The following is an 8,251-nucleotide window of genomic DNA, read 5'->3' on the forward strand; positions in this document are numbered from 1 at the left end:
AAATTTAAGGGGTGATAAGCAATTAGACCAGAAGCCAAACCAGCTTTCATCTCTATGTGTGCCACGAAGTGTTGCTGTGAGAGTGTCAACAGAGCAAACCTGTGAAATACTTCAACACTTAATTAGCCAACATTAAATACTGCTTGACAGATTCAAATGCAAAGTAAGTCATGATTATAAAAGACCCCAAGAAAAGGCTTTTATGATTAATTATACTTGGAAAGTAGAAAACAGCATGTGGATGGGGGAGTGCCTTTTTTGCTTTGTTTTTAAAGAAGAGTCACAAATTTTAAATCATATACTAAAATTGGAACAATACAGAGAAGATTAGCAAGGTCCCTGTGTAAGGAATCAAATAGAATTAAAACCTTAATGTTAGAGATAGTATCTGCTTTCTCAACTAGATTTTAAATATTAATATCAATGTCCAGAAAAAGATGTTAACTGTTGACATTTTAGTGGGGTTTTAACATACTGGGTGAATGATTTGGCCCCATTCTTGGCTGCAGCACATGGTCTTATGATCACACCTTCTGGAAGTGTGTGGACTTGTGTGGGCATTTATAACAGTGATTTAAATTATTTACGTCAGGGTTTTGTTTTGTTTGTTTGTTTTTTTCCCCAAAAGCTTTTAGGTCCAAATAGTTGTCATCTGTTTGATTCTTCCTTCTCCAATCAAGCACCTGGGGCTTTTTGGGCTTCAGTGTTTGCCATGGTGACCCTGACTACTGCTCATTGGTTTGAATTCAACACAGCAGAAAAATGAGTACTTTTCTCCAGAAAGAAATTCTACACCTCATGTCACCAAACTCTACATTTATATGCAAGCCAAAGACACCCTAGCATCAATGCCTTTTTCTAGGGTTTCTAGATGGTGACATCAATGTCAGAGAGTCCTCTCCATCTCTGACATGGTTTTGGGGGTTGATATGGACTACAAATAACATCTGGATTGTTTTTATAAAAATTCAAAAACAAATGTGGAAATTATCCAAACCAACACTTTACATAAGAGATGAGCCTGACATAAATAAGTGGTTTGATAGATGCCTTTTCTTCCATTGTGTTTTTGTATGATTTTACCAGTGGCTGGTATGTTTTGTTTTCCACAGGTCATAGACTTAAGCAGATTCTGCTCTATAAAACAATTCATATCTTTAAGGACATGGGCAAGCATAAAAAAAGAAACAGAGAAGAAGCTTTTGTATTTCTCTTCTGCCACTTTTAAGCACAGCATGAAGACATTTGTTTCTGCTTATTAACCATTTCGTGTGTTTTTGCAACAGTTTATACTTGGGTTATAGGATTGTCTGGAACAACAACTTAGAAATGATCTCTGGCATCAGAGTTCTTTCCAGATTGCATTCTGCTGTTTTCATTTTTATATTGCAAACTATAGAGCCCACAGATTCCCATTATATGCAGGTATAGCTATACAGGTTATGAAGATGAATTGCCAGCTAATTATTTTCCTTATTAGGAAAGAAACTTTCTTTTAGAGGGAACTACTACACAACTTTTTAATCTCATTAGCCAAAAGTCAATAGCAGACCTGTTCTAAAGGAAGCCACTGGCAGAAAAAAATGAAATGATGTGAGTTGGCCAATAGCGACACCTAGAATGGAATTATAGAGTACTGACCACTAGAACAACTCAATATAACAGCCAATGCAAATAGAATACATTTCAACTCCACATACTGAATTTTGACCTCCTGCTGAGAAGTAGAAACAGTACTTGTTTCAAACAAACACAACAACATTACAGAGAAAACAGCATCTTTACAGATTTTCTGTTACCTACAAAAGGAAGGACAGCCAGTGACCCAGAATCTAGGAAGACTCAAGTTCCTACAATGGAAGACAGGATGCAAGAACTGGAATGAACTTTCCCTCTCAAAATGTCTGTTAATTACATGGAGGAAAGCTATGGGGGTAATTTAAGAGGCTGAAAAGGATTAGAAGCTCTGTGTCAATTAATAATATCTTACTGATGGCCTGGGTGATTCCTTCTGTGATACAACTAGACAGGAGTTATACTGTTGCCTGTTCTTCACCCCAAACCACAACTTCAATATTACCCCATGAAACATCAGACAAATCAAAATTATGGAACATCTTTAAAATGATAAACAATATTCTTCAAAGATGATAAGGTGATGGAAGACAAAATAATGACAGTTTCATGATGTAGGATATCCTTCTATCTGCTTTGAATATGTGTTGTTTTTATTGGTTGATAAATAAAGCTGACTTGGCCAATGGCCATGCAGAATAGAGACAGGAGAGAAATCCAAACAGGAGAGAAAGAAGGTGAGTCAGGGAGACACTGTGTAGCTTCTGAGGAAGCAAGGTGCGATGTAACAAAACACAAGCCTCGTGGTAAAATATAAAATAATAGAAATAGGTCAATTTAATTGTGAAAACTAGTCAGTAATATGCCTGAGCCATTGGCCAAACAATTATAGTTAATATTAAGCCTTAGAGTAGTTACTTGGGAACTGCTGTGGGGGAGGAGGAGGCAAGAAACATGCAGCCACAGTTGCACATTAGTGAAAGTTTAGACAGCATGATAAAGCAATACAACTGGAGTCCTGGGTCAGATGCAGAAATGGAAAGAGTACAACAGTCCAAGACCAAATGAGATCCAAAGTCTCCAATCTTGATGCTACCTTTATATGAATGGGGCCTCTTTCTTTGCTAAAGCTGTGACTTTGTTGGGAGTGCAAAAAAAAAAGAAAAGAAAAGAAAGAAAGAAAGAAAGAAAGAAAGAAAGAAAGAAAGAAAGAAAGAAAGAAAGAAAACACAGGGCACAGGATCTCTTTGTACTAAGCTTATAGCTCTTCCAAATCTAAAATTATTCTAAATTAAAGACACCCACAACTAATCACTGAACTGAACTGCAATCCAGTTGCAGAGAAGGAGGAGTGATGAGCAAAGGGGTCCAGATCAGGCTGGTGAGAACCCACAGAAACGGCTGACCTGAACAAGGGGGAGCTCTTGGTCCCCAGACAGATAGCTGGGAAACCAGCATGGGACTGATCCAGACCTCAGGAACCTGGGTGTCAGTGAGGAAGCCTCAGAAATCATGGGGCCTTCTGTAGTAGATCAGTACTTATCCCTAGCATAGGTGCAGACTTTGGGAGCCCATTACACATAGAGAGATACTCCCTGAGCCAAGACATATAGGGGTGGGGGGCTAAGCCCTGTCCCAAAGGATATGACAGACTCTGAAGACTCCCTATGGAAGGCCTCACCATCCCTGGGGAGCAGAAAGGGTATGTGATAGAGTTTTAGTTGGGGAAGTGGCAGGGGAGGAGGGGAGGGAGAGGGTACTGGGATTGACATGTAAAACAATCTTGTTTCTAATTCAGATTTTAAAAAGTGGACAAAAAAGTCATAAACAATTCTATAAATTTTCATATTCTTATTTCTGAGTCAGAAAATTCAGTGGATACTATAGAACTCATAATTTCCTAGTTTTTTACAGTTGTGACATTTTTGAATGCCACTCTGTTACCCAAGAGTTAAACATAATAACAGACAAATGCTCCATGCACCCATGTTTCTAGAGATGTGACAATTCGAATGTCAGAAAAGCAAGAGACTCTGTTCCAGTACTGTGCCCTTCTTCCCTGCATATCTTGCTTTAGAAATAATTTTCTCAACTCTGCTGGGGTTCATAAATCTTCTTCCATAATCCACATAATCACTGATAAAGAAGCTCCTCTTTTTGTTAACTCTGTTACGTGCTTTAAATAATAAAGACTGTAGAGGATTTTGCTAAGTGGCTTTACAGTTGCTAATCTGGGTTACAAGAGCCCCAAGAGATTGACTAGGTTCTTTTTCTTTTTTGGTTTTTTGAGGCAGGGTTTCTCTGTGTCTTTGGAGGCTGTCCTGGAACTAGCTCTTGTAGACCAGGCTGGCCTCGAACTCACAAGATCCACCTGCCTCTGCCTCCTGAGTGCTGGGATTAAAGGCGTGCGCCACAACACCCGGCTGATTGACTAGGTTCTTAATGTGACACAAACACATTGATTTCTCAAGAAAATTTCTCAAGAGAAGTAAGAGCAAAAAGAAAGAAGATATTTGACATCTAGGCTAAAGAATAATGCAAGGTTCTGTGAAAGTGAAGGGAAGAAAAATGCTCTACCTGAGTCTTGAATGTCTGCTTTTCCATACAGATGATGTCAACCATGATGTTTTTCCCTGTTTCACTGAATGCATAGCAGGGGATAAGGAATGGATAATTTGCTTTTCTAGTTCACAGGTCAGTGAATTAGATGGTCACAGGATGGTCACATGCGAAGCAGTGCAGACACTTTGATTTCCTTATTCTAAGGGTGGGAGGGAGATGAAACAAGTGTTTGGTGACCTAACTGGCGGGCAGTGACAAATCTTGCTATACATTGCTCCAAAACCCATTTTTTTAAATTTCCTCCTGGGTGAATAGTCAGACCTCGCTTGCATACAGGAGTCGTGAATTCAGTTCTGACCATGGAACATGTGAGAAAGGGTTCTACGTCATTTGCAGAATGGCATGTGACATGTCTGTTCTATGCCTTCTACTTTGTGTGCCAAATCCTTGTCCTCAAAAGTCCCTTGCTTGTTCTATGACACAGAGAAAGGAGTCTTTGTGTGCAGAGGCTTCTGAACTATGGCATACTAACCATCATTCCCGAACCAATAAAATGGTCTATGGGATGAGTGGAAATAGATACTTTTGTCTCATGTTACCAAGGTTGGAGAGTTCTTGATTACAATCAGTAGCCTACTTAATTATAGGGTTTCCCTTATGATTTAGGGAATAGTGATATAGGAACGTCCTATCTCTCAAGTTGCTAAGTGATGTTTGCTGTGTGCAGATAGATCAGAGTCAGGGAGACATGTTTGGGTGTTTTTCCAGCACCTGCCACTTCTTTGTCCTTTTGACTTTCTATCTGTTATTCCTTTATTGTACTTGAGCTTTTGAAAAATGAGGTGATCAGTCATATGCCCCAATATAATGACTAGCATGAACCTCTCACAGATTTTGGCTATTAAATTATAAGGTTATTCTAATCCTACAAAATCTTTTTGTCTCTTTCTTGGTAGTGTATGAGTTATAAGTTAAATAATGACTGAAAAAGATCTATCACAAAGAATATTTTGTTTGGTGAGTGTGAATTTGTATGTTTCTTCTATTATTTTTGGATAGAAAGCACATATTTTGTGCTTTCTATCCAAGATATTGTATGTATACTATTTCTTTATGAGTATATCAGTTCCAATGATTAGAAAAACATTAAATAATAAATTAACAGTATATCATGCTGAAATTATTTCACTGATTTAAAATTGTTTTGCTAGATGTGGTATAGTACATTATAATTATTATAATGGGATTATAAATTCAGTTAATATGTGATAATAATTTTTAAAACTATGACACAATGGTTTGGGATAAAGAGAATCTACCCATGAGCTTAGAACTCTCATGAGAAATGTAACTGGAAAAGAGAAATGGATCACCTGTTCATCTGTAAACTTAAGCTTGCATTAAAGTCTATGTATAAAAATTAATTTCATGTGAATTTTTCCATTTAAATTATTCCAAGTTGATAAAAATATGTTATTGGCAAACAGGGAGTAATTCTTATTTTCTGCATCATTAATTGCAAATAGACATTTCTTCACACTCCTTAGAGACTGTTTGAAGAAATCACTTTAATTTGCACTATTTTTTTTCCAAAGCAGGTTTTAAAATGCAACAATAAAGGGGAAAGTAATGATAATGGTAATGTCAGGGATAATCAGAAATTAACCTTAAAATGGCTTCTTCTTAAACAATTACAATGAAGACCCTTCAGAAAAAGACAGTGTGGAAATGGGAGTGGGCTTTGTGATTATAGAATCATGACTATCATCACATGTTATGAATACATAAGTAGCAATTTCACCTTTCCTCTACTTCCTCAGTAATCCAAGCGATGGTCATTCAGAAGATAGACCACAATCTATTTTAATTCTGACATGCAAATGAGATTGATTTTATTCAGGTCACCACCAGAACCTACATCATTGAAATCTCCCTCACCTTAGTTCAAACTTGGTGTCAAAATGCCACTAACCATTCATGAGAATTAATCGCAAAACACGCTGGAATTTTGTGTTATAGCTTGTACCTGCAGACCTATTTAAAACGTGTCCTACTACATTGAGTTTCTGTCTGAAATAGCTGATATAAGCTCTTGATATAGTAGAGCTGGTCCCCCATTCATTGTGTTATCATTTTATACAGTCTGTCCATAAAAACCCCAAGAGAAGAATGCACTGTCTGTCCATGAAAAATAACCCACCCTCTGTGCCTTATGGAAACAACAATAGAATTTTAAATACCTTGAAAAAGCAAGGCATAGCTATTTATAAGATTTTGTCAGTGTACCTCTGGTTGAATGACAACATTCAAATATAATGAACAAAGGAACACAATTAAACATGCACTCTAACAAGAAATGGAGGGCTAAGATTTTCTGTCTCTTTTCAAAAACAAAGGCTTCCAAAACTTAAAATAATGAAATAGCATGGCTGCTGGAGAGTAAGGGATGCATTATTAGACACAGTAGTAAATGTCAAATATAATATACTATGGCAATATTCTTCAGTTTGACTATGACTCTTTTATTTCTCATTCCCATGTATCTCCTGCTGTTAACTGTTCATCTCCCATCATTTTTATTCTCATCAGTAGATGCCCTGGTCAGGCACAAAGACTATCTTGGTTAATTAAATGTCTTCACTAATAAGAAGAAACTAAGCAGTCTTGGTATGCCTAAAGCACGAACTCTCACATTTGAGCAGGTGGTGACAAGCCTTGAGCTTATACTTAACTCTGGATTCTATATCTTCTTGAGTTAGAGACTCAGAAAAACTCTGAATCTTGAGACCCTGCAGAATGGAAATAATTTATATCAAGATAATTATTATTGATTTTTGCTACATGGAACTCTATCATGATGACATCAGATATATTAAGTAACCAGTGATTTTGCTTTCAGTTAAATTGTGACACAAATGTTTCACTGTGGACTTTGCAAGGTGTTTAGCTAAATTATATTTATTGGAATTATGGGCTAGGTGTTGAAAACATTATTAATCACTTTCAGATCAAGGGATAATAGCATGGGGACCTTTGTTTCATCTATACCCATTTTAGTCCTATGGAAGGAAATTAGGCAAGGAGGCAGAGAAATAGTTCAGGATGATCTAGTAACCTGAAAGGGACAGGGCACCTTCCTCATGTGACTGGGAATCACAAGGTTCATCACCATTATAAGATAATTGTAATTCTATTTACAACCTGACTGTGAAAATCAATCTAATTCCACAACTGTGTGGTGAAAATTGGATGAACCAATAAATGGCTGCAGAATTTCAAGTTTCTGGGAGCAACAGGAAGCAGAAGCATCAATGTGGCCTGTGACTGTCCTTGGAACCACCATGATGCTCTAATGGATTGATCACACCTGTTTGAACTGATGCACACATAAATTAGAGACAAGCCTAATTTGTAGCACACTTTCAAGGGATTTCTCTTTCTGCTGGTTTCTACCTACTGCTTATGTGTTATATAATACAAAATCATTTGAAGCTTAACCCTCAAATCTCCCACCCCAAAGCATCATGTTATTATTATCAGTTTTCCCTGTCGTTCCCTATTTTGTGTGTATGGAACAAATCAGTACACTATGTTTTGTTTGTGGCCCTCTGAATACTTGCTCATTAAATCCCCATTCTCCAAAAAAAAAACAAACTAAAGAAAGAGAATGTTGTTTACATTTGCAGAGGGGATCTGTCTGACAAATTAAAAGGTCCCAAGACTGGGTTCTGGTAGGTTTGAACATAATGTCCACCATACCCCTGGCCATTCTAGAATGCAGCTCTTGTCTTACATGATATGAACATGAATGGTCACTTATGCCATACCTTTGCCTTTTCATCTTGCTAAATCAGCTTATATACATCTCATTGTTCTTCCTATACAGTTAACACTGCAATGAACATTTTTTTACATAATTCTGTTTTCTTCTTCTTGGTGTATAATTTGGTGGTAAAGGTAAGTTCACTGAAGTTGTATTCCTGGTTTTAGCAGGAGATAAAGCAACAAAACATCTAATTGTTTATATATAACCTTCTTATAGAAAGTGTAGAACACTTTTAGTAAAAGGGTAAGATATAGTACATTATTTCAGCATTCCCTATGTATTCCTATT

At 37.0% G+C, this 8,251-nt stretch overlaps 1 pseudogene; it reads left to right on the top strand.

Annotated features, from left to right (window-relative positions):
• The first annotated feature begins 285 nt into the window (after positions 1-285).
• Positions 286-374, top strand: LOC113832908 (annotated as a pseudogene).
• The last annotated feature ends 7,877 nt before the right edge of the window (positions 375-8,251 follow it).

The sequence above is a fragment of the Cricetulus griseus genome, assembly GCF_003668045.3.
Source record: "Cricetulus griseus strain 17A/GY chromosome 1 unlocalized genomic scaffold, alternate assembly CriGri-PICRH-1.0 chr1_0, whole genome shotgun sequence".
Taxonomy (NCBI): domain Eukaryota; kingdom Metazoa; phylum Chordata; class Mammalia; order Rodentia; family Cricetidae; genus Cricetulus; species Cricetulus griseus.